General features: G+C 42.5%; 1 long non-coding RNA gene across 2 annotated transcripts in view; it reads left to right on the top strand.

The window, feature by feature from the left end:
* LOC129461203 (uncharacterized) overlaps positions 1-26,280 on the top strand; it is a 108,217-nt gene that overhangs the window by 16,627 nt on the left and 65,310 nt on the right. For both annotated transcript variants that reach the window (XR_008650419.2, XR_010115196.1), the window contains exon 3: positions 24,862-24,919. This is a non-coding gene — a long non-coding RNA (uncharacterized lncRNA). The remainder of the gene's footprint in view (positions 1-24,861; positions 24,920-26,280) is intronic.

The following is a 26,280-nucleotide window of genomic DNA, read 5'->3' as shown; positions in this document are numbered from 1 at the left end:
ATTACACGATAAATTGAAAATAATATAGGCTGGGTGCAGTGGCTCACGCCTGTAATCCCAGCACTTTGGGAGGCCGAGGCGGGCGGATCACCTGAGGTCAGGAGTTCGAGACCAGCCTGGCCAACATGGCAAAACCCCATCTCTACTAAAAATACAAAAATTAGCCGAGCTTCGTGGCTGGAGCCTGTAGCCCCAGATACTTGGGAGGCTGAGGCAGGAGAATTGCTTGAACTCAGAAGGCAGAGGTTGCAGTGAGCCGAGATCACGCCACTACACTCGAGCCTGGGAGACAGAGCGAGACTCCATCTCAGAAAAAAAAAAAAAAAAGAAAATTGAAGCGGGCCAGCCCCTTCACACCTGTGGGTATTTCTCGTCAGGTGGGCCGAGAGACTGAGAAAAGAAATGACACAGAGACAAAGTACAGAGAAAGAATAGTGGGCCCAGGGGACCACACCGGCCGCGGTCTCTGAGTTCCCTCAGTATTTATTGATCACTATTTTTACTGTCTTGACGAGGGGAGTGTGGCAGGGCAAGAGGTGGGGAAAAGGCCAGCAGGGAAATATGTGGACAAAGGAATCTGTGTCATGAATAAGCTCAAGGAAAGCTACTGTGCCCAGATGCGCATGTAGACTAGATTTATGTTTCTCTTTACCCAAACATCTCAGAGTAGCAAAGAGTAACAGAGCAGTATTGCTGCAGAGACAAAGTATAGAGAAAGAACAGTGGGCCCAGGGGACCGGCACTCAGCATACAGAGGACCCGCACTGGCGCCAGCCCCTGAGTTCCATCAGTATTTATTGATCATTATTTGTACTATCTTAACAAGGGGAGTGTAGAAGGACGACAGGTGGGGAGAAGGTCAGCAGAGAAACATGTGCGCAAAGGAACCTGTATCATGAATAAGTTCAAGGAAAGGTACTGTGGCTGGATGTGCACGTAGGCCAGATTTATGTTTCTCTTTACCCAGACATCTCAGAGTAGCAAAGAGTAACAGAGCAGTATTGCTGCCAGCATATCTCGCCTCCAGCCACAGGGCGGTTTTCTCCTATTTCAGAATAGAACGAATGGAAATGGTCAGCTTTACACCCAGACATTCCATTCCCAGGGACCAGCAGGAGACAGAAGCCTTCCTCTTATCTCAGCTGCAAAGAGGCCTCCCTCTTTCACTCCTCCTCCTCAGCACAGACCCTTTACGGGTGTCGGGTTGGGGGATGTAAGGTCTTTCCTTTCCCACGAGGCCATATCTCAGGCTGTCTCAGTGGGGGAAACCTTGGACAATACCCAGACTTTTTTCGGCAGAGGTCCCTGTAGCTTTCCACAGTGCATTGTGTCCCTGGTTAATCGAGAATGGAGAATGGCGATGACTTTTACCAAGCATACTCCCTGCAAACATATTGTTAACAAGGCACACCCTGCACAGCCCTAAATCCATTAAACCTTGATTCAATACAGCACATGTTTCTATGAGCACAGGGTTGGGGCTAAAGTTACAGATTAACAGCATCTCAAAGTAGAAACAATTTTTCTTAGTACAGATCAAAATGGAGTTTCTTATGTCTTCCTTTTCTACACAGACACAGTAACAATCTGATCTCTCTTTCTCTTCCCCACAGAAAATAATATGGAGATGACAGTGTCTTGTACAACTATGGGATGGCTTGTCTCCCCATGTCTGTGTGATTGTGTGTCCTTGAGTGTCCTTCTGTGTGTGTGTGTGTCTGTGTTTCTCTCTGACTCTGTGCAGTTTAGGGCACAGAGGTTGGATGTGACTGCGTATCTCCATGTGTGATTATGAGTCACGCTTCACCTGAAAGTTTGTATCTCAGCCTGGATGAGCCACAGGAATGTGTGTGTTCAGGTTTGCTGTGTGTCTGTGTCTGTTTGACCATGGGCTGTTGTGTGTGCATCTTAGTCTGCTGTGTTACATCATGTGCCATTGTGTGTGACTCCCTCTAGGACAGCCCGAGTGTGACTGTGATCACAGAGGGGATGAAGCCCCCCGTGTGTGGGTTTGTGACTGTGAGTGTGTGCACCAGTTAGGAGGGTTGTGAGTGCTCACCTGAGTGTGTGAGAAGGTTGTGGATTAATTTGCTATGGCTGCTGTAACAAAACACCACTGACTGGGTGGCCTGGGTAGACTGGGTGACTTAACCTAATACTAATAAAAGCTTATTTTCTCCCTGTCCTGCAGCCTGGACCCCAAGATCAAGGTGTTGAAGGGGCCTGTGTTCAGCAGGCCTCTCTCCTTGGCTTTTTGGTGGCCGTATTCTCTCAGCATCCACACTATGTCTTTTTTTTTTTTTTGTATGCATCCCTGGTGTCACTGTGTGTGTCTAACTCCTTCCTCTATAAGGATGCCAGTCAAATGGGAGTAGGGCCAGTACAAAAGCCTCATTTAATCCCCTCTTAAAGGCCTTGACCCCAGATAGTCACATCCTGAGGTTCTGGAGTTTAGGGAATCACCAAATAAGTTTTCAGGAGAAAACAGTGAGCCCATAACAGTGTGTTTGTGTGTGGATGTGTGTTCACGGGTGATGCTGTGAAGGCTGCCATTGCGTCCACATGACTGTGCGTGAAACAGTGATTCATGCAATTATGAAACCCACGTCGTGTGAGTCCCACAAGACCCAGGCACCTTTCATCCACTACATGTGCGTGTGTGTGTGTGTGTGTGTGTGTGAGTCCCACAAAACCCAGGCACCTTTCATCGTGTGTGTGTGTGTGATTGAAGGAGATACTATTTGTGGATAAAGAAACCTCAGGCCACTTTCCTGACTTATATCAACCTTATTAGAATCCTGCCCACCCCAAATGCGCAATTCCAAAGGTAGAGCAAGACAGGTCCTAGGATCCGTCTGGGAAGTGCCCAGGACGCCCCTCCTAGGATGCTTGGAGACAGGATTGGAGCAGGTGATGGAGGCATGGGCTCAGGGCCAGGCAGTCTGGAGACCTCTCCTCTCTGAGCCCAGTGTTGTCTGTAAAATGCAGACACTCCTAGGACCTCGCTCACAGCCAGGGGTGCAGGAGATGGCCATGCGTATTGTACTCTGCACTTCGGCTCCTGTTCAACAGGATACGTGGGATGTGAAACCCAGCCTGCACTCTCTCCACAGCTGTGTCCATGCCAGGGCCAGAATTCCCACTGGAGTATGACATATACATGGGATGTGAAACCCAGCCTGCACTCTCTCCACAGCTGTGTCCATGCCAGGGCCAGAATTCCCACTGGAGTATGACATTGGTCCATCCCAAGTCTCAGAGCCTACCATGGCCATGTGCACCGTTGTCACTTGGGGAAAAAATCCTCTTAAACAGATAAACAAACGTGAAAACGCACATATTTTAAAGTTTCATCTTATTTTTAAGCCTGGGCAACATAGTGAGACCCCTTCTCTACAAAAAACAATTAGCTCGGTGTGGTGGTACAGGCCTGTAGTCCCAACTACTCGGGGACTGAGGTGGGAGGATCGCTTGAGCCTGGAAGGTTGAGGCTGCAGTGAGCCGAGGTCGCGCCACTGTACTCCAGCCTGGGCAACAGAGTGAGACCCTGTGTAAAAAGAAGAAACAGGACAAAACAAAAACCAAAAACCAAATCTTAACTTTTATCTGCTAATTTGAAAGAACGCCTATGAAATCATCATTGCTGTCACTAGATGGCACTCTTGCACCATGACAAAAATAGGCTGTAATTATTACCATTTTTACTTTTCAATTTTCAATTGTGGCAAAATACACATTACACAACATTTACCATCTTAAGCATTTTATGACTAATATGTGAAAGATATATTACTAATATCATAAGCCTGTGATATATGCCTTTTTTATTTTTTTAAACTGTGGTATTTATCATTTGAAATATAGTCGTGAATCGACGACGGGGATACATTCTGAGAATTTTGTGGTTAGGCAATTTTGATGTGTGTGAACATCTTAGAGTGAACTTACAAACACCTAGACGGTGCAGCCTACTACAAACCTAGGCTCTGTGGTATAGTCTGCTGCTCCTAGGACACAAACTTGCATGGCATGTTGCTGTACTAAATACTGTAGGCACCTGGAACACAGTGGTATTTGTGTATCTAAACATAGAAAAGGTACAATACAAATTTGGTACTGTAATCTTATGGGACCACTATAATATGTGAGACCTATCATTGACTGAAATGTTACTATGCACCTCGTGACTGTATTTTTTTTGTTTGTTTTTTTGAGACGGAGTCTTGCTCTGTCTCCCAGGCTGGAGTGCAGTGATGCCATATCAGCTCACTGCAAGCTCCGCCTCCCGGGTTCACGCCATTCTCCTGCCTCAGCCTCCCGAGTAGCTGGGACTACAGGCGCCCGCCACCACACCCGGCTAATTTTTGTATTTTTAGTAGAGACGGGGTTTCACCATGTTGGCCAGGATGGTCTCAATCTCCTGACCTTGTGATTCACCTTCCTCGGCCTCCCAAAGTGTTGGGATTACAGGCGTGAGCCATCGCGCCCAGCCATGACTGTATTTTGAGTGTACATCACTATTAAGTACATTCACTTGTTCTGCCACAATCTGCACCATTCCTCTTCAGAGCGCCTTTCATCTTGGAAAATAAGAACTCTGTGCCTATTAAGCAATAACTCTCCATTTCTCCTCCTTCCAGCCTCTGGAAATCACCCTTTTTATTTTCCATTCAGGAATTCTGACTCTTCTAAGTGCCTCATATACCTGGAATCATACAGTATTCTGTCTGGTTGTGATGGGCTTATTTCAATGAACATTGTTCCTCAAAGTTCATCCAAGTCATAGCATGGGTCAGAATTTCCTTTCTTTTTAGGCCCGAATAATATGCCATTGTCTGTATAGACCCCATCTTGCTTATCCATTCACCAATCGATGGAGACTTCAGTTGCTTCCACTTTGACTATTATGAATAATGCTGCTATACACACGGGTGCACAAACATCTTTTCGAGTCTCTGCTTTCAAAACTTGTGGGTAAGATTCAGAGGTAAATTGCTGGTTCATGGGTGATTTTATTTATGTTTTCTCAGAACAGTCGGATGGTTTCCCATCACATCTGCGTCACATCACAATCGCACCAGCGGTGTAGGTGTCTCAACCTCTCCAAATCCTGTCAGTGGTTGTTATATTCTGTTTAACGGATAGTGACCATGGAAATGGCAGTGAGGTAGTTCCTTATTTCTTTGCCAGGAAAAATATTGCTTTCATTTTTAATACTTATTACTTAATCATGGTATGTGTCTTTGGTTATACCGTGGCAATGGCTACTGAAGAGTATCCTGACACATGGATGGGGGTCAGGTCTTGACCTCTGGGATGCTTTATTGTTAGGGCTGTTGTTAGAGTTGGCAGCAGTTGGATGAATGATGGAATATGATGAGGTGGAAGTTGTAATTGATTTTGTTTTTTCTGAGACAGAGTCGTTATCTGTCACCCAGGCTGGAGTGCAGTGGTACGATCTCAGCTCACTGCAATCTCTGCCTCCCAGGTTCAAGCGATTCTTCTGCCTCAGCCTCCCGAGTGGCTGGGACTCCAGGCACCCGCCATCACGCCCGGCTAATTTTTGTATCTTTAGTAGAGATGGGGTTTCACCATGTTTGCCAGGCTGGTCTCGAAGTCCTGACTTCAGGTGATCCACCTGCCTTGGCCTCCCAAAGTGCTGGGATTATAGGCATGAGCCACCTCACCTGCCCAAGTGATTTTTATATTATGGTATATTATGGAAAATTGTGTAATTTTTGAGGGCGAGGAGGTAGGATTATTGCGTGAAGATTCTATAGGTGAGGCAGCCTTGTATAGTTACGGATGCTGATTGGTGGTGATTGCTGGTTGATCTGTATTTGTTAGCATTTATCTTGCGATTGAGTGTACTCGGGGAACAGGTTAGATAACTAAAAATAGAGTTAGAAAAGACCGGATAAGGAAAGAGAAGAAATAGAGTTTAATTAGGCCTTTTTGGGAGGATGTGAAAGTGGAAGCTGAAGTTTGGATTTAGACGATGTTTCTTGATGTTGATTTCTCTAGTAAGATTAGTCTAGTAGAAGAGATGCTAAACATTGACTTGTGTCTAGATTTGTGTGCGGGGTTGTGTGGTGTACTGTGATTGGATAAAAACCTAGTATAGGCCGGGTGTGGTGGCTCATGCCCGTAATCCCAGCACTTTGGGAGGCCGAGGAGGGCAGATCACCTGAGGTCAGGAGTTTGAGAATCAGCCTGACCAACATGGAGAAACCCCATTTCTACTAAAAATACAAAAATTAGCTGCGCGTGGTGGTGCACGCCTATAATCCCAGCTACTTGGGGAGGCTGAGGCAGGAGAATCGCATGAACCTGGGAGGTGGAGATTGCCGTGAGCCAAGATTGCGCCACTGCACTCCAGCCGCGGTGACAGAGCGAGACTCCGTCTCAAAAACAAAAAACAAACACACAAACAACAACAACAACAACAAAAACCTAGTATATTTGAGAACTTGAATGTTTGTGATGGGTATTCAAGTTTAAAGTCATTGGTTATGAGATTAAGATCTGTTACTACCGAGAAGCCCATTGGGCACTGCACAGCTTCTCAAACCTTGGACCCAGACTGGCCCATGCCACCCTCACTCCTCATCCATGTTGATTTCAGGTGGTGATTGCTGTTGTTCACGGTGACCACTGACACTCCAGCACCACAAAGATGTCAGCAAAGGAAATGTAGAAGGATCTAAGGTGGAGACTGTGAACCCCTGGAGCCTTTAGTTCATGTGGTGTCAGGAGATATTGAATATTACTGTTCTTACCTTAAATTTCAAGCATAGAGATAACTCTGCAGACACTTGCAGCTGTAAGGATGGAGCAGAAGGAATGCTGTGCGTGTTCATCGGAGGGGGAGAGAATGGAGGAGCTAATCTGGTTGCCAGGCAACGCTCAGTGTCCTTGGAGATGACTCATGGTGGAATTAGAATGAGGACAGGCAGTGGGGGAGGGACTGTTCTGCACCAGCAAAATGCAGCTGTAGAGACTAATAAACTGTATGGAAGTCCCACAGTCTTCCAAATGGATAATCTCTCATTTGTATATTCAGATAATCTCCATTTATATTTTCAGGTCTCTTATTTGTATATCTCTCAGGCCACTAGTTCTCAAAGTATTGTTCAAAACCTCATGGCAGAATCAAGATCCTTTCAAAAGGCACACAATTCCAAACTATTTTCCTAGGAACATTAAGATTTTATTTGCCTTTTCTCTTCTTAGCTTTTTCTGCAAGATATAATGTTCCAGGTGTTTGAATTCAGAAGATGATTGGAGGCGATTAAACGGAGTTGTAAAATGTTAGACAAGGCTGGGTGCGGTGGCTCACGCCTGTAATCCCAGCACTTTGGGAGGCTGAGGCAGACAGATCACCTGAGGTCAGGAGTTCAAGACCAGCCTGGTCAACATGGTGAAACCCCATCTGTGCAAAAATACAAAAAATACAACAACAGCCAGGCATGATGGTGGGTGCCTGTAATCCCAGCTACTCGGGAGGCTGAGGCAAGAGAGTCGCTTGAACCTGGGAAGTGGAGGAGCTGAGATGGCGCCACTGCATTCCAGCCTGGGTGACGGAGTGAGACTCCCTCTCAAAAAAAAAAAAAAAAAAGAATCCCACAGCCCTACCATTGACGGTGACCTGTCCATGGTGCTGAAGGACCCATTGGGTCTATGAACTCATACACAGGTAAGGGAGGTAGTTGATGCCTACTGACTTATGCAATGGCGACTTAAAAGTATATTTCTAAAATAAATTGAAACCAAGATTCCTTGTTTGATAATCAAGAAAAGAAGGCCCCAATTGGGTCATGTTCTGCCCACATCTTCACATAAAGACTGATCATGCATTTATCTCATCACTCAGCATTAGGGTAGTAAGTGCCATGTGTTAGCCTCCTCCTGTTGGGATCTGAGGATCACAGATTATCTTTTCAGTGACAGCTGTTTTCTGATTGATTGGCATCACCTTACTTCATATTTTCTATGAAGGCACCATCCTTTACATCAATGTGGAGGTAAAAGTTTCCTGAGCGACTGTTTGATAGCCCATCTCCCTATGTCTCTGTGATTGTGTGTCCTTGACTGTGTTAACTATGTGTCCCTCTGTGACTGTGTGTTACTTTGTGTGTGGTTGTATTTCTCTATGATTCTGTGTGGTTGAGAATGTCTTGTCTTGAACGGATGATTGGATATAACTTTGTGTGTGTGTGTGTGTGTGTGTGTCTGTATTTGTATTTGAGTCCAAATAAGCCTGCAGCACATTGTGTGTTTGTGTCTTCCTGTGTGAATGTGTCTATGTTTGATCAGGAAATGCTGGTGATTCTTAATCTTGGGTGGTTGTGTTTTATCATCTGTCATTGTGTGTGACTCTAAGAACTGTCCATATGTGATTGTGCTTGCATGAGGGATGAAGTTAGTGTGTGTGAGTTAGTCACGGAGTTTGTGCACTGGTTAGGTAAGTTTGCATCTTGAGTGTGTGTGAAAGTGTATATACTAATTTGTTAGGGCTGCCAAAACAAAACACCACATCCCGGGCAACTTAAACAACAGACATGTATCTACTTACATTTCTGGAGGCTGAATTTTGAGATTAAGATGTCAGCAGGGCTGGTTTCTCTTGAGGCTGCCTCTGTGGATTGTGACCAATGCTTTCTTGCTGTCTCTAACAGTTTTTCCTGTGTGTGTCCATCTCTGGTGTCTCTTTGTGTCCATATTGCTGCTTCTATAAGAAGAAATTGGATTAGAGCCCACCCTAAGGACCTCATTTAACTTAATCATCTCTTTAAAAACCATATCACCAAATACAGCCACAATATGAGGTACTGTGTTTGGGAAGAGGAGGCAGTATTCAGATCATAACAGTGTGTTTGTGTGTGGATGTGTGCATGCTTAAGAAGTGGTTTGAAGACCATTTATTCTGCATGGCCTTGCGTGAAAACGTGATTCATACTATTATGATCTCCTGCATATAAGCCAGGCTAGCCCAGTGTGTATGTGTGTGTGTGTGTATGTGTCTATGTGTCTGTGACTTTATTGGAGTTTTGGAGAATACTTCAGGGACACACAAATTGGGTTCTACTTCCACTCTCTCTGCCTTATACCTACCTCACTAGGACCCTGCACACTTCAAAAGCCCCATCCAGAGGTTGAGGAACAGTTTTGCATCTGGAATCTCTTCTCTGGGAAGTGCCCAGAATACCTCTCCTTAGATGCTCAGAGACAAGATGCGAGCAAGTGATGGAGGCATGGGTCCAGGGCCAGACAGCCTGGAGACATCCCCTCTCTGAGCCCACCATCCTCCACTGTAAAATGCAAACACTTCTAGGACTTTACTCACAGCCAGGGCTGCTGGGGATGGCAGGATGGCTGTGCATATTGTAGACTGCATTGAGGCTCTGATCCAAAGAGATGACCTGGATGTGAACTCCAGCCTGTATTCTCTTCATAAACTATGTCTAAGCCGAGGCTTCAGGCTTCCTACCATAGTGTAACGTTGATCTCTACAAAGCCAGGAAGGCTACCATGCCCATGTGTGCAGTTATTGTCATTTGGGGGAAAATCTTATTAAACAGAAAAGCAGACTTATAAAAACATACCCTTAGCCGGGCGTGGTGGTGTATGCCTGCAATCCTAGCTATTCGGGAGGCTGAGGCAGGAGAACTGCTTGAACCCAGGAGGTGGAGGTTGCGGTGAGCCGAGATTGTGCCATTGCACTCCAGCCTGGGCAACAAGAGCGAAACTCCATCTCAAACAAACAAACAAACACAAACAAAAAAAAATACCCATTTTGGCCGGGCACGGTAGCTCACGCCTGTAATTCCAGCACTTTGGGAGGCTGAGGTGGGTGGATCACCTGAGGTTGGGAGTTGGAGACCAGCCTGGCCAACATGGTGAAACCCCATCTCTACTAAAGATACAAAAGTTAGCTGGGCATGGTGGCATGTGCCTGTAATCCCAGCTACTCAGGAGGCTGAGGCAGGAGAATCGCTTGAACCCAAGAGGCGGAGGTTGCAGCGAGCTGAGATCGCGCCACTGCACTCCAGCCTGGGCGACAGGGTGAGACTCTGTCTCAAAACAAAAAACAGAAAACAAAAAACAAAACAAAAAAATACCCATCTTAATAATATCTTTTTGTTTCCTGCTTTCTTCCCATTTGAAGGAATGTCTGGGAAATACTCAAATGCCTTTGCTTACGCTAGATGGCAATCTGGCATCACGGTAAAATTGGCATTTATTGAAATTTTTTATTTTTACTTTTCAATTTTTAATTGTAGCAAAATATATATTACACAAATAAGCCATCTTAAGCATTTTGTTACTAATATGTTAATAATATGTTACCCATAGAATAAGCTTATTATTTTAGTTTTTTTTAATATTCTTAAACCGTGGTAAAATAGTACAATTGAATATTCACCTTTTTACCTAGAGTCAGGACTCACCTAAGGGCAGAGATATGTTCTGAGGATTGTGTTTTTAGGTGATACTGTCATTGTGTGAACATCCTAGACTGTACTTACACAAGCCTTGGTGGTAGAGCCTATTGCTCCTAAGCTACAAACCTTTTCAAGATGCTACAGTACTGAATTCCATGGGGGACTTTAACACAATGGTAAGCATTTGTGTAACTGAACATGTCTAAACATAGAAAAGATACAGTAAAAATTTGCTACTAAAATCTTATGAGACCACTGTTCTGTATATAATATAATGTCATTGACCAAAATGTTGGTATGTGGCTCATAACTGTACATATATATGTACATATATATACACATTTTTTTGGAGACAGAGTCTCACCCTATCCCCCAGGATGGAGTGCAGTGGTGCAATCTTGGCTCACTGCAGCCTGTGCCTCCCGGGTTCAAGTGATTCTCATGCCTCAGCCTCTCAAGTAGCTGGGATTACAGGTGCGCCACCATACCTGGCTAATTTTTGTATTTTTAGTAGAGATGGGGTTTCGCCATGTTGGCCAGGCTGGTCTCGAACTCCTGACCTCAGGTGATCCACCTGCCTTGGCCACCCAAAGTGCTGGCATTACAGTTGTGAGGCACCGCACTCAGCATATATACATATATTTTGTTTTGTTTTGTTTTGTTTGTTTGTTTTTGAGACAGAGTCTTGCTCTGTCACCTAGGCTGGAGTGCAGTGGTGTGATCTTGGCTCACTGCAGCCTCCGCCTCCCAAGTTCAAGCGATTCTCCTGCCTCAGCATCCTAAGTAGCTGGAACTACAGCATAACCATGTTTTTAAGTGTAAAGTTCAGCAATTAAGTACATTGACTTGTTGTATCCTAATCTGCCCCATACGTCTTCAGAACTCCTTTAGTCTGGGAAAACCATGACTCTATATCCATTAAGGAATAACTCTCCACTTCCCTTTTCCAGCTCCTGGCAACCACCATTTTATTTTCTATTTCTATGAATTTGACTCTTCTAAGTACCTCGTATACCTAGAATCATATATTATTTGTCCTTTTGGTATGGATTTATTTCAATTGACAGCATTCTTCAGGGTTCATCCAGATGGTTGCACCTGTCAGGATTTCCTTTACTTTTGTTCGGTTTTTATTTTGGAATCATGGGATACATGTGCAGGTTTGTTGCAAAGGCATACTGCCTGATGCTGAGGTTTAGGATATGACCGAACCCATCACTCAGGTAGTAGGCATGGTACCTGATAGGTAGTTTTTCAACCCGTGTCCTTCTTCCTCTCTCTCTTCTTTAGTTGCCCACAGTGCCTGTTGTTTCCATCTTTATATCTGTGTACACCCAATGTTTAGCTTCTGCTTGTAACTGAGAACATGTGGTATTTGGTATTTGGTTTTCTGCTTCTGAGGTAATTTGCTTAAGAAAATGGCCTCCAGCTGCATCCAGGTAGCTGCAAAGGACATGGTTTCATTCCCTTTTTTTTTTTTTTTTGAGATGGAGTTTTTTTTTTTTTTTTTTTTTTAATTATACTTTAGGGTTTTAGGGTACATGTGCACATTGTGCAGGTTTGTTACATATGAGATGGAGTTTTGCTCTTGTTGCCCAGGCTGGAGTGCAATGGCACGATCTCGGCTCACCACAACCTCCACCTCCCGGGTTCAAGTGATTCTTCTGCCTCAGCCTCCGAAGTAGCTGGGATTACAGGTGCATGCCACCACACCCAGCTAATTTTGTATTTTTAGTAGAGACGAGGCTTCTCCATGTTGGTCAGGCTGGTCTCGAACTCCCGACCCCATGTGATCTGCCTGCCTTGGTCTCCCAAAGTGCTGGAATTACAGGCATGAGCCAAGGTGCCTGGCCAGTTTTATTCCTTTTTATGGCTGCACAGTATTCCACAGTGTAGGTGTACAACACTTTCTTTATCCAATCCATTGTCGATCGGTACATAGGTTGATTCCATGTCTTTGCTGTTGTGAATAGAATGGTAATGAGCATACAGGTTCATGTGTCTGTTTAGCAGAATGATTCATTTTCCTTTGGGCATAAACCCAGTAATGGGATTGCTGGGTTCAACTCTTAGTTCTTTGAGAAATCTCCAAACTGCTCTTCACAGTGGCTGGACTAATTTATACTAATTTGCATTTCCACCAAGAGTATGTAAGCGTCCCCCTTTCTCTACAGCCTTGCCAATATGTTATTTTTTTGACTTTTTAACCAAAACTTGGTTAACAAGCAACTTGGGTTGCTTCCACTTTTTTTTTTTTAAGACGGAGTCTGGCTCTGTCGCCCAGGCTGGTGTGCAGTGGCGCGATCTCGGCTCACTGCAAGCTCTGCCTCCCGGGTTCACACCATTCTCTTGCCTCAGCCTCCCTAGTAGCTGGGACTACAGGCGCCCGCCATCATGCCCAGCTAATTTTTTGCGTTTTTAGTAGAGAACAGGGTTTCACCATGTTAGCCAGGATCGTCTCGAACGCCTGACCTCATGATCCGCCCACCTTGGCCTCCCAAAGTGCTGGGATGCTTCCACTTTTGACGCTCATGAATAATGGTGCTATGCCCATGGGTGTACAAATATCTCTTTAATTTTCTGCTTCCAGTACTTCTGGGTAATATCCAGAGGTAGAAAGATAATTTTATTTTTATTATTTTCAGAACCGTTGTAATTTTTTTTTCACAGAATCTGCATCACATCACAATTGCACCAAGAGTGCAGATGTGCCAACTTCTCCAAGCCCTGTGGGTGGTTGTTATCTTCTGTCTTATGGATAGTGGCCATGGAAATGGGAATGAAGTGGTTCATTATCTTTTTGCCAAAGAAAAAATATTTCTTTCACTTTTCAATAATAATTACTTAATAATGGGATGTATTTGTCTGTTGGTTCCTGCACAACTTCTCAAATATCAGAATCAGACTAGACTGTGTCACCCTGATGTCCTCATCCTCACTGATTTTCATATGGCTATTGTTTTTTTCATAGATACCACTGATTACCCATCATCACAAAGATACAATGACCGCAAAAAATAAAAATAAAAAAAATGAGAGAACCAATGTAGAAACCGTGAATCCCTGCAGCTTATACTTAATGTGGTGTCAGAAGATATGAAATATTGCCATGCTTCCCTTAAAACTAAACTGTAGGGTTACCTCTTCAGACAGATGTGGCTATAAGGATATAATAGCAGGAATGCAATCCGTGTTCATCGGATCAGGGAGAGAATGGAAAGGGTGACCTGGTTGCCGGGCAACCCCCAGTATCCTTGGAGATGAGTCACCATGGAAACAGCAATAACTCTTCATCTCCTTTTTTCCAGCCCCTGGCAACCACCATTTTATTTTCCATGTCTATGAGTTTGACTCTTCTAAGTGCCTCATGTACCAATAATCAGGTACCTAAGTACCTCATATACCTGGACAGTGGTGGGGACGGCGGGGAAGCAGTTCCTCCTCAGCCAAGGGAGCTGTGGAGACTAAGGAAAGTGATTGGATGTTCCACAGTTCTTTCATGGACAACCTCTTGTTTACTCAAATGATCTCCATTTATAATCTCCTCTGTATCATTTGTATATCTCTTAGACCACTTTTTCCCAAAAATGTAGTTCCAGGACTCCGGGGGGATATCAAGATTTGGAATCCACAATTCCAAATAATTGTCCTAAACATATGAAGAGTTTATTTGCATTTTCCCTCATTTTCTCTGGATGACATAATATTGCACGTGTTTGATGTAAGTAGACAATTTGATCATAGCCATCTAGTGGTAAGGAAAACATTAAAGATATTTGCAGAAATGAAAAGCAACACCACCTTTATTGCAAAGTTTGTTTGGAAAAGGCAAGTGTACATTTTTCTGTTGTGCTTCGTTTCACTGCGCTTCACAGATACTGAGTTTTTTTGAATGGAAGGTTTGTGCAAGTCCGCATTGGCAAGTCTGAGAGTGCCATTTTCTCAAAGTATGTGCTCACCTCATGCCTCGGTATCACGTTTTAGTAACTCTCATAACAGTTCGAGCATGTTTATTGTTATCATGTATGTTATGGTGATCTGTGGTCAGTGATCTTTCATGTTACTGTTGTAATTATTTTAGGGCATCACAATCCACATGCATATGAGACGGGGAATCTAAACAATACATATAGCTGGGTGCAGTGGCTCACACCTGTAATCCCAGCACTTTGGGAGGCCGAGGTGGGCAGATCACCTGATGTCAGGAGTTTGAGACCAGCCTGGTCAAAATGGTGAAACCCTGTCTCCATTAAAAAAGCAAAAATTAGCCAGGTGTGGTGGCATGGGCCTGTAATCCCAGCTACTTGGGAAGCTGAGGCGTGAGAATCGCTTGAACCCAGGAGATGGAGGCTGCAGTGAGCCGAGATCGCACCACTGCACTCCAGCCTGGGCGAAACAGCGAGATTTTGTCTAAAACAACAACAACAACCACCACCACCACCACCACCATGTGTTTGTTCTGACTGCTCCACTAATTGCACTAATTGTTCATTCCCCCATTTCCCCATGTCCAAGCTTTCCTATTTTGTGAGACACAACTGTATTGAAATTCTTCCAAATCATAACCCTACAATGATGCTAAAGTGTTCAAGTGAAAGGAAGAGTTGCTGGTCTCTCACTTTAAATCACAAGCTAGAAATAAGTATGCTTAGGAAGGCAGGTTGGAAGCTGAGACAGGGTGAAAGCTAGTTTTCTTGCACCAGTTATATAAGTTGTGAGTGCAAAGGAAAAGTTCTGGACTGGAAATAAAGAGCTACTCCAGGGAACATACAAACGATAAGAAAAGGAAATACGCTTGTTGCTGAGTCAGGAAAGCTTGAGCCATCTGTGAGGACAGAAAATCAAACCCGCCGGAAAATTGCCTTAAGCCACATAGCCTAACACACAGTGAGGCCCTAACTCTCCTTAGTTCTATGAAGGCTGAGAGAGGTAAAGAAGCTGTAGAAGAAATGTTGGAAGCTAGCAGAGGTTGATTCATGAGCTTTAGGGAAAGAAGCCATCTTCATAACATGAAAGTGAAAGGTGGACCGGGTGCAGTGGCTCATGCCTGTAATCCCAGCACTTTGGGAGGCTGGGGCGGGCAGATTGCCTGAGCTCAGGAGTTTGAGACCAGCCTGGGCAACATGGTGAAACCCCGTCTCTACTAAAAATACAAAAAAAAATTAGCTGGGCATGGTGGCACAAGCCTGTAGTCACAGCTACCCGGGAGGCTGAGGCAGGAGAATTGCTTGAACCCAGCAGATCTAGTGAAGGTCCTTTGTGAGTACATCAAACAACAGATTTTCAATGTAGACAAAACAGCCTTTGATCGGAAAAAGATGTCATCTAGGACTTTCATAGCTAGAGAGAAATCAATGCCTGGATTCAAAGCTTCAAAGGACAGGCTGACTCTCTTAGGAACGAATGCAGCTGGTGATGTTCAGTTGGATCCAATGCTTTTTTTTTTACTATTCCAAAAGTCCTAGGACTCTTTATTTATTTATCTTTTTTTTTTTTTTTTTTTTTTGTGAGGCAGAGTCTCACTCTGTTGCCCAGGCTGGAGTGCAGTGGCACAGTCTTGCCTCACTGCAACCTCCACCTCCCGAGTTCAAGTGATTTTCCTGCCTCAGCCTCCCGAGTAGCTGGGATTACAGGTTGCACCACCATGCCCAGATAATTTTGGTATTTTTAGTAGAGACAGGGTTTTGCCTTGTTGGCCAGACTGGTCTCAAACTCCTGACCACAAGTGATTTTGCTGGTCTTGGCCTCCCAAAGTGTCGGGTTTACAGGCGTGAGCCACCATGCATGGCCTAAAAATTCTAGGACTCTTCAGGATTGTGCACTTGTAAATGGACTCCTTGTTCCATTTACAGAGCACTCTTCTACCTGTGCTCTGTAAATGGAACAAGGAGGTCAAAATATCAACAACATTTGATGACTTTGTGGGGTTCAAGATTTCAACGGAGGAAGTCACTGCAGATGTGGTAGAAAGAGCAAGAAAACTGGAATTAGAAGTAGAGCCTAAAGATATGACTGAATTCTGTAATCTCGTAAGAAAGTTTTAGCAGATGAGGAGTTGCTTTTTTTTTTTTTTTTTTTTGAGACGGAGTCTCACTCTCGCTCTGTCGCCCAGGCTGGAGTGCAGTGGCGCAATCTCGGCTCACTGCAACCTCCACCTCCTGGGATCAAGCGATTCTGCTGCCTCAGCCTTCCGAGTAGCTGGGACTACAGGCAGGTGCCACCATGCCCGGGTATTTTTTTTTTTTTTTTCTATTTTTATTAGAGACGGGGTTTCACTGTGTTAGCCAGTATGGTCTCAATCTCCTTACCTTATGATTCACCCCCCTCAGCCCCCCAAAGTGCTGGGATTACAGGAGTTGCTTCTTTTGAATGAGCTGTAAGTGGTTTCTTGAGATGGAATCTACTCCTCGTGAAGATGCTGTGAACATTCTAGAAATGACAACAAAGAATTTAGAATTTAGAATATATCCTCCAGTTCACAATATCCCCACCTTAATGTAAAATATATTATTGCTAAAAACAATTATAAGAGTCACCTGACCCTTCAATGAGTCATAACCATTTTGCTGGTGGAGGGTCTTGGCTCAATGCTGGTGGCTGCAGACTGATCACGGTGGTGGTTGTTCAAGGTTGAGGTGGTTGTGGCAATTTCTTAAAATAAGACAACAATGAAGACCGTCACATTAGTTGACTTACAAAATATTTCTCTGTAGCATGTGATGCTGTTTGGTAGCATTTTACTCACAGAACTTCTTTTAAAATTGAAATCCATCCTGTCAAAACCTGCTGCTGCTTTATCAATTAATTTTATGTTTTATATTTTTATCCTGCAATTTACAAACCCCAGCCCCAACATTCATTATGTGGGTGATCATGAAGAAGCTACCTGTCCGTTCTGATCCTCACAATACATTATAAGCGATCGATAACTAATAGCTTGTTTTTTTTTGCATTTCTGGTATAAATATGGAATACAATTCTATTGTAATGATACAACAAAAAAAAGTGTTAGAAAGAAGAGTCACCTTCTTTGTGAGTTTTTCCCCAACCACGGTATCCACACTTGTTAAAGCAATTTCCTCCTCAATATTGTCATAAAAGATGCGGTAGTTTTTTTGTTCCCCATCTCTCATGGTGATGTAACAGATGGTTTATCTGTTTTCCCTTCCGGGCCATGAACTCTGGGAATTTGGGCTGCATTTTTAAAGCTGTATCACTGGCAGTTTGTACTCAAAAAGCAGGTAAATATTTCCCTGGTTACCCCTTGATTTAAGAAGGAAACACAATACACCTAAACCTATGGGATAGAGCAAAAGCAATATTAAGAGAGAGGCTTATAGCAAAAACCTCATACTTCAGAGAGGTAGAAAGCCTTTCAAATAAATAAATTAATCATCCACCTAAAAAACCTAGAAGTGCAAGAACAAATCAAACCTAAAATTAGTAAAGAAAAGAAATAAGGAGCAGGTCAGAAATAAATGAAATTGAAGTTAATTACCAAAGGTCAATCAAACAAAAAGTTCATTTTTGGAAAAGATAAACAAAATTGAGAAATCTTTAGCAGACTATGAGAAAAAGAAGAAAAAGAAAACCAAATAAATAAATCAGAGACAAAAAGGAGACATTAAACTGCTACCGAAGAAATATGAGGGATTATTAGTGGCTATTTTGAACAACTATTTTCTAATAAATTGGAAAATCTTGAAAAAAATGAATAAATTCTTGGGCACATTAAACCTACCGAGATTGAAACATGAAGAAATAAACAACTTTAACAGACCAATAACAAATGACTATATAGAAACAGTTAAAAAAATGTGTCCCATGATATAAGAGCCCAGGTCATGATGGCTTTACTGCTAAATTCTAGCAAACATTTAGATGAGAACTAATGCCAAATCTACTCAAACTCTTCCAAAATACTGAAGAGAAGAGACTACTTTCAAACTCATTCTATGAGCACAGAATTATCCTGATACTAATATCAGAAAAAGATACAACAAAAAAGGAAAACTATGAGCCAATATTCCTTATGAACATAGAAGCAAAAATCCTCACGAAAATGGTAGGAAACCGAATTCAACACGTGAAAAGATCATTCATCATGATCAAGTAGAATTCATCCCAGGGATGCCAAAGAGGTTTAACATATGCAAATAAACAAACACATTAGCAAAATCACAGACAAAAACCATGTCATTGTTTTAATAGATGCTGAAAAAGCATTTAATAAAATTCAATATCCCTTCATGAAAAAAACTGTTAAACAGCGTATGAAAGGAACATGCCCCCAAATAGTAAAAGCCATGTGTGACAAACCCACTGCTAACATCACAATAAACGGAGACAAATAAGAAGGCTTTCTTTTAAGATTTAATATAAAGGAAAGAGGCCCAATTTCACCATTTTTACTCAGCACAGTTCTAGAAGTCCTAGCCAAAGCAGTTATACAAGAGAAAGAAGTAAAGGGCATCTAAACTGGAAAGAAAGAAGCCAAATTGTCCTTGTTTGCGGATAACATAATCTTATATTTAGAAAACCTAAATATCCCACCAAAGAAGACTGTTAAAATTGACGAATGAATTCAAGAAAGTTGTATGATACAAAATTGAAATGTAATAGATAGTAGATTTTTATATGCCGTCAGTAAACAATCTGAAAAAGAAATCAAGAAAGAAATCCCGTTTGCAATAGCTACAAAAAATTACCTAGAAATAAATTTAAATAAAGAAGTGAAAGATCTCTACAATGAAGACTATACAACAGTGATGAAAAATATTAAAGAAGTCACAGAAAAATGGAAAGATATCCCATTGTGATGGGTTGAAAGAATTAATATTGTTAAAATTTTTATACTACTGCAGCAAACTACAGATTCAATGCAATCCCCATCAAAACACCCGTGACATTTTTTCACAAAAATAGAACAAAAATCCTAAAATTTGTATGGAACCGTAAAAGACCCTGAATACTGAGCAAAGAGAACAAAGCTGGAGACATTACACTACCAGACTTCAAGATATGCTGCAAAGCTATAGTAACAAAAACAACATGGTGCTGGCATTAAAAAACAGGTACATAGGCTGGGTGCGGTCATTCACACCTGTAATCCCAGCATTTTGAGAGGCCAAGGCTGGTGGATCACCTGAGATCAGGAGTTCGAGACCAGCCTGGCCAACATGGTGAAACCCCATCTCTACTAAAAATACAAAAAACCTTAGCTGGGTGTGATGGCAGACGTCTGTAATTCCAGCTATTCAGGAGGCTGAGGGAGGAGAATCACTTGAAGCTGGGAGGCAGAGGCTGCAGTGAGCTGAGATCACACCATTGCACTCCAGCCTGGGTGACAAGAGTGAAACTCCATCTCAAAAAAAAAAAAAAATCCCAAAAAACAAAATAAAACAAAAAATATGTAAATATATCAATTAAACAGAGTAGAGAATAAAGAAATAAATCCATGCATTTTCAACCAACCCATTTTCAATAAAGGCACCAAGAACATACACCAGAAAAAGGTGGTCTGTTACATAAATAGTGCTGGGGAAGCTGGATATTCTTATGCAGAATGAAACTAGACCTCTATCTCTGACTATATAAAAAATCGATCAAAATAGATTAAAGAGATAGATGTGAAACTATGCAACTACTAGAAGAAAGCATTTGGGAAGTGCTTCAGGACATTGGTCTGGGCAAATACATTTTGAGTTGACCTCCAAAGGACAGGCAACTAAAGCAAAAATAGGACCACATCAAGCTAAAAAGCTTATACACAGTGGAGGAAAAAACAGCAAAATTAAGAGAAATCTACAAAAGAGATACCTGCACTGTCATGTGTATTGCAGCGCAATTGAGAAAAAGCCAAGTTATGGAATCAACCTATGTGTCCACCAATGAATGAGTGTGAAAGGAAATGTGTGTGTGTGTGTGTATGTGTGTGTGTATATATATATATATATATATATATATATATATAAATAATGGAATATTACTCAGCCACAAAAAAGAATGAAATCCTGTTCTATGTGGCAAAATAAATAGAACTGGAGGACATTATGTTAAGTGAAATAAGCCAGGCACAGAAAGACAAATATGACGTATTCTGACTCATATGTGGGGGAAATAAAATTGATCTCATGGAGGTAGTGAATAGAATGCTGGTTACAAGAGGCTGGGAAGGATAGGGGGAGGGAGGGATGAAGAGAGTTCAGATAATGGGCACAAAAGTACAATGAGATAAAATGAATAAGATCTAGCGTTCGATAAGACAGTAGGGTAACTAAAGTTATCAAGATTATATAGCGTATTTCAAATAGCTAGAATAGAAGGTTTGGAATGTTCCCACATAAATAAATGAAAAATGTTTGAAGTGATGAACATCCTAGTTACCCTGACTTGCTCATTATTCATTGTGTGCATGTATTAATTTATCACATGTATCCCATAAATATTGCAAAAATTACGTATCAATTAAAAAATCACCATCATTGACTAAGACCTGTCCGTGGTGCTGAAGTGCATGTAAGGTCTGCGAAGAGGCCTGATGCTACCTAATGTAGGCAAAGCTGACCTCAAAGTATATTTATAGAATAAATGGCAGCCAAGCTTTGTGTATTATAAATGAAAAAGGAGGCCCAAACTGGGTCATGCCCTGCCCACTGCCCCACATAAGGACTGGTTATATATTTATTTTATCACTCAATCATCACTTAGCATATGACACATGTTAGGGACAATGCTGGTAACAGAGGAAACAGAAATAGTGCATATGTGGTCATAGCATTCCACATTCCTCACAGTCTGTGGGTTTTCTGAAGGCACAAAGCTGACAATTACTATGTTTATATTTTGTTTCCCCAATGGTTTAGAGCAGTGCCTGAACATAAAATGTATTGATTGCTAAATAAATGAGATTTCTGGAGATCTTGACAAAATCAGAGCATATTGAAGGATGAATCAGAAAAAAAAGAAGCAAGGGGAAAATATGGGAGAAAGGCAGAAAAGATTGGAAGAAGGAGGGAGAGAACATCAAAGACAGGCAGAGTCCATTCACACAGAAGGAGATTCTAGGAGAGAAACGGAGAAAGGCAAACAGTTTGGCTCCAGCCACATTGGCGTTTCACCTTCCCTGGATTGAATAAAGTTCAGGACCTTTGCAGGTGCAGCTCCCTCCACCACCCTGAGTCTTCATGTGGCTCCATCTTTTCTCCAACCAGTGCTCTGAACAGAGTTCACCACCTAAGGGAGCCCTTTCTGACTGCTGTCCCCAGAACACCTGCTTTGTTCCCTTCTTGAGGCTGATGCTTCCCTTATTCGCTTTCTGTTGACTGCTTTCTCCCCATTGGAATATAAATTCCTTAGAGTATGATAAAAAAGATGGACCTAAAGTTGTGACTTTTTATTGGTCCTAGGTTTCTTACTGGAGGTTAGATAGGTCCAAAGGACAACAATAACAACTACTTCTTTCCTGTGTATCATTATTAAAAGTATTATCTTCCTCCTTCTACTCTTATTTGGGAAGTAAGAAACAAATGATAATGGGATAAGAGAGTTGGAGGATACAGGATAGAAATGCAGTTATGCAGTAGGAATTCACTGGAAGGGAGAGGATGAAGGAGGTAATTTTCCAGGCACTGCTCAGCATCCTTGGAGAGGCATCATCATGAAATTACAGAGAGAACAGGCAGTGGAGAAGGAGCTGTTTCTCCCCAACCACATGCATTTGCAAGAGTGAGGAATGGAACAGGCAGAGTCAGAGAACAGCAGGGTTGAGGTTTTCCAAGAGAGGTACATGCAGCAGAATATGCAAGAGATTCAAGTGTGTCCAGAGGAATTTATTCTAACAATTGACCGTGGAAGGTGACTAGATGGGTGTGAAGGTCAGTGAAAAATGGTTAAATCAAGACAGTGTTGGTCTCCAAAGAATAACGGGATGTAGGCCTTAGGTGAGAAAGAGGAGTCACTTGGAAATTAGGAGGTGATGTTGGAGATGGGATGCTAGAACTGAGGGGTTGGAGTGATTTTAGGCTAATGGGAGTGGATGGCTAAGGGCATTTGGACAATAGCCATGGAGGAGAGAGGGTGCCTATATAGCTAGTCAGGAGTGTCAGGAGAATCATCTCCATTAGGGTTTATCTTCCCTGGCATTATTGAAAATATGATCTAGATAGTTATTTTTGTTGCAGGGAAGGCTGCATTGTGCATTGTTGTGTGTGAAATATGGTCTAGATAGTTATTTGTGTTGCGGTGAGGGCTGCTTTGTGCATTGTGCATTGTTATGTGTGAAATATGGTCTTGATAGTTATTTGTGTTGCGGGGAGGGCTGCTTTGTGCATTGTGCATTGTTGTGTGTGAAATATGGTCTAGATAATTATTTGTGTTGGGGGGAGGGCTGCTTTGTGCATTGTGCATTGTTGTGTGTGAAATATGGTCTAGATAGTTATTGGTGTTGCGGGGAGGACTGCTTTGTGCGTTGTACATTGTTGTGTGTGAAATATGGTCTAGATAGTTATTTGTGTTGCGGGGAGGGCTGCTTTGTGCGTTGTACGTTGTTGTGTGTGACATATGGTCTAGATAGTTATTTGTGTTGCGGGGAGGGCTGCTTTGTGCGTTGTACGTTGTTGTGTTTGAAATATGGTCTAGATAGTTATTTGTGTTACGGGGAGGGCTGCTTTGTGTGTTGTACATTTTTGTGTGTGAAATGTGGTCTAGATAGTTATTTGTGTTGCGGGGAGGGCTGCTTTGTGTGTTGTACATTTTTGTGTGTGAAATGTGGTCTAGATAGTTATTTGTGTTGCGGGGAGGGCTGCTTTGTGTGTTGTGCATTGTTGTGTGTGGAGCAGCACTCACGCTTCTACCCAGGGGATGTCAGTAATTCTCCTCCACTTGTGTCCAGACCTCGCCAACTGTCTCTTGGGGGCAAAGTCACTCCTAGAATAGAAATACTAATATTATATATTAGTATTTAACATTTTCAGCTGTTATAATCTTTTAAAAATTTCAACCTTTGTTTCAGATACAGAGGATGCAAGTGCAGGTTTGTTACAGGGGAATACTGCACCCAGATATTGGGCATAGTACCTAATAGGTGGTTTTTCACCCCACACAACCATCCCCTGTCTAGGAGTCCCAAGTGTCTGTTGTTCCCAAGTTTATGTTCATGTGTGCTCAGTGTTTAACTCCCGCGTATAAATGAGAACATGTGGTATTTGCTTTTCTATTCCTTCATTAGTTTGCTTAGGATTATGGCTTCCGGCTCCACCCATGTTGCTGCAAAGGACATGATTTTATTCTTTTTTATGGCTGCATAATATTCTATGATGTCTATGTACCATATTTTCTCTTTCTTTCTTTCTTTCTTTCTTTCTTTCTTTCTTTCTTTCTTTCTTTCTTTCTTTCTTTTTCTTTCTTTCTTTCCTCTCTCTCTTTCTCTTTTTCTCTCTTTCTCTCTTTTGATGGAGTTTTGCTGTTGTTGCCCAGGCTGGAGTGCAATGGCACAATCTCAGCTCGCTGCAACCTCTGCCTCCCAGGTTCAAGCAATTCTGCCTCAGCCTCCTGAGTAGCTGGGATTACAGGCACGCACCACCACACCTGGCTAATTTTTGTATTTTTAGTAGAGATGGGGTTTCTCCATGTTGGTCAGGCTGGTCGTGAACTCCCGACCTCAGGTGATCCGCCCGCTTTGGCCTCCCAAAGTGCTGGGATTACAGGCGTAAGCCACCGCGCCCAGCTCACATTTTCTTTATTGAATCCACCATTGATGGGCACCTAAACTGATTCTATGTCTTTGCTATTGTGAATAACATGACAATGAACATATGAGTTCATGTGTCTTTTTGGTGTAATAACCCATTTTCTTTTGGGTACGTACCCAACAATAGGATTGCTGGGTTGAATGGTAACTCCATTTTAAGTTCTTTCAGAAACCTCCACACTGCTTTCTACAGTCACTGAACTAATTTGTATTCCTCTCAACAGTGCTTAAGTAAGTGGTCCCTTTTCTCCACAGCCTCACCAGCATCTATTGTTTTTTGACTTTTAATAGTAGATATTCTGACTCGTGTGAGATGGTATCTCATTGTGGTTTTGATTTGAATTTCTCTGATGATTAATGATAATGAGCGTTTTCTCATGTTTGTTGAACGCTTGTGTGTCTTCTTTTAAGGAGTGTCTGTTCATGTCCTTGTCCATTTTTTCATTGGGTGATTTGTTTTTTGCTTGTTAATTTAAGTTTTTTACAGATTCTGGATATTAGACCTTTGTCAGATGCATAGTTTGCAAATATTTTCTCCCATTCTGTAGGTTGTTTGCTCTATTCATAGTTTCCCTGGCTGCACAGAAGCTCTTTAGTCTAGTAGGTCCCACTTGTCAAATTTTCTTTTTGTTTCAAGTATTTAATATTTATTTTCTTTCTTTTCAGATAGTGTCTTGCAATGTTGCCCAGGCTGGAGTGCAGTGGTTCCCCTCCTGTTGTGAATGTGAGTAACAAACCATCGTTTCAATGGCAGTCTTCTGCTGACCTGTCTACCTGTTGTGTATGAAACTGTGTGATTCAAATCAGCTTGAATTACGTTTTTGTGAGTTCTGGAAAACCCAGACACCATCTGTTCTTGTGTGTGTGTGTGTGTGTGTGTGTGTGTGTGTGTGTGTGTGTGTGTGTGGTTGAGGAAGTTTGGAAGACACCCCATGGTCAAACAAGGTGGAGTCTAGGGCCACTTTCCCTGCCACATGACTATATGACTATCTTATTAGAACCCTGCCCACCACAAATGTCCAATCCCAAGGGTAAGGCAAGAGAGCAGCCCTGGAATCCCTCCTTTGGGTGGTTCCAGGACTCTTCTCCTTGGATGCTCAGAGATGGGATGAAGAGCAGGTAAGGGAGGCATGGGCTCAGGGCCAGAAAGCCTGGTAACCTCCCCTTCCTGAGCCCTGCGTCCTCCTCTGTAAAATGCAGACACTCCTGGGATGTCACTCACAGCCAGGGCTGCTGGGTGTATTGTACTCTGCAGTTAGGCTCCTGTCTGAGGAGATGAGAGGATGTGAAATCCAGCCTGTACCATCTTCACAAGCTGTATGTATGCCTGGGCTGCAGGATTTCCACCACAACATAGCACTGACCCGTCCAAAAGGCCCACAGCCGATCATGGCCATGTATGCAGTTATTGCTACTTGGGAAAAATTCTTATTAAACAGAAAACAAGCGTAGGTGAAGATACCCATTTTGAAACAATCTTATTTTTTATCTTTTAATTTGAGGTGATGCTCATTGTCTTATAAGGGGCCTTTGCCATCACTAGATGGCATTCTTGCATCATGGAAAAGTACACAGGAAATCCTTTAAAAATCAATTTTGAACTGTGGCAAAATACACGTCACGTAAAATTTACCATGTTAAAATTGTACCAAGTACAATTTTAAAACGAATATTGACCATGACCATAGGTTTATAATTTAAAAAAATTATTTACATTTTCAGTTATTTTTCAACTTTTTATTTTTTGACTTGCATTTTAAGTCCAGGGGTACAAGTGCAGGTTTGTTATATAGGTAAACTGGTGTCATGGGGGTTTGTTGTGCAGATGATTTCGTTACCCAGGTATTAAGTCTAGTATCCATTCGTTGTTTTTCACGATCCTCTCCCTCCTCCCATCCTTCACTCTCCAATGGGCCCCAGTGTATGTTGTTCCCCTCTGTGTGTTCATGTGTTCTCATCATTTAGCTCCCACTTGTGGGAAACAACAGGTTGTATTTGGTTTTCTGTTCCTGTGTTAGTTTGCTAAGGATAATGGCCTCCAACTTCATCCATGTCCCTGCAAAGGACATGATCTCCTTCTTTTTC

Source organism: Symphalangus syndactylus, chromosome 13, assembly GCF_028878055.3.
Source record: "Symphalangus syndactylus isolate Jambi chromosome 13, NHGRI_mSymSyn1-v2.1_pri, whole genome shotgun sequence".
Lineage (NCBI taxonomy): Eukaryota > Metazoa > Chordata > Mammalia > Primates > Hylobatidae > Symphalangus > Symphalangus syndactylus.
This window is presented reverse-complemented; position numbering and strand designations above follow the sequence as displayed.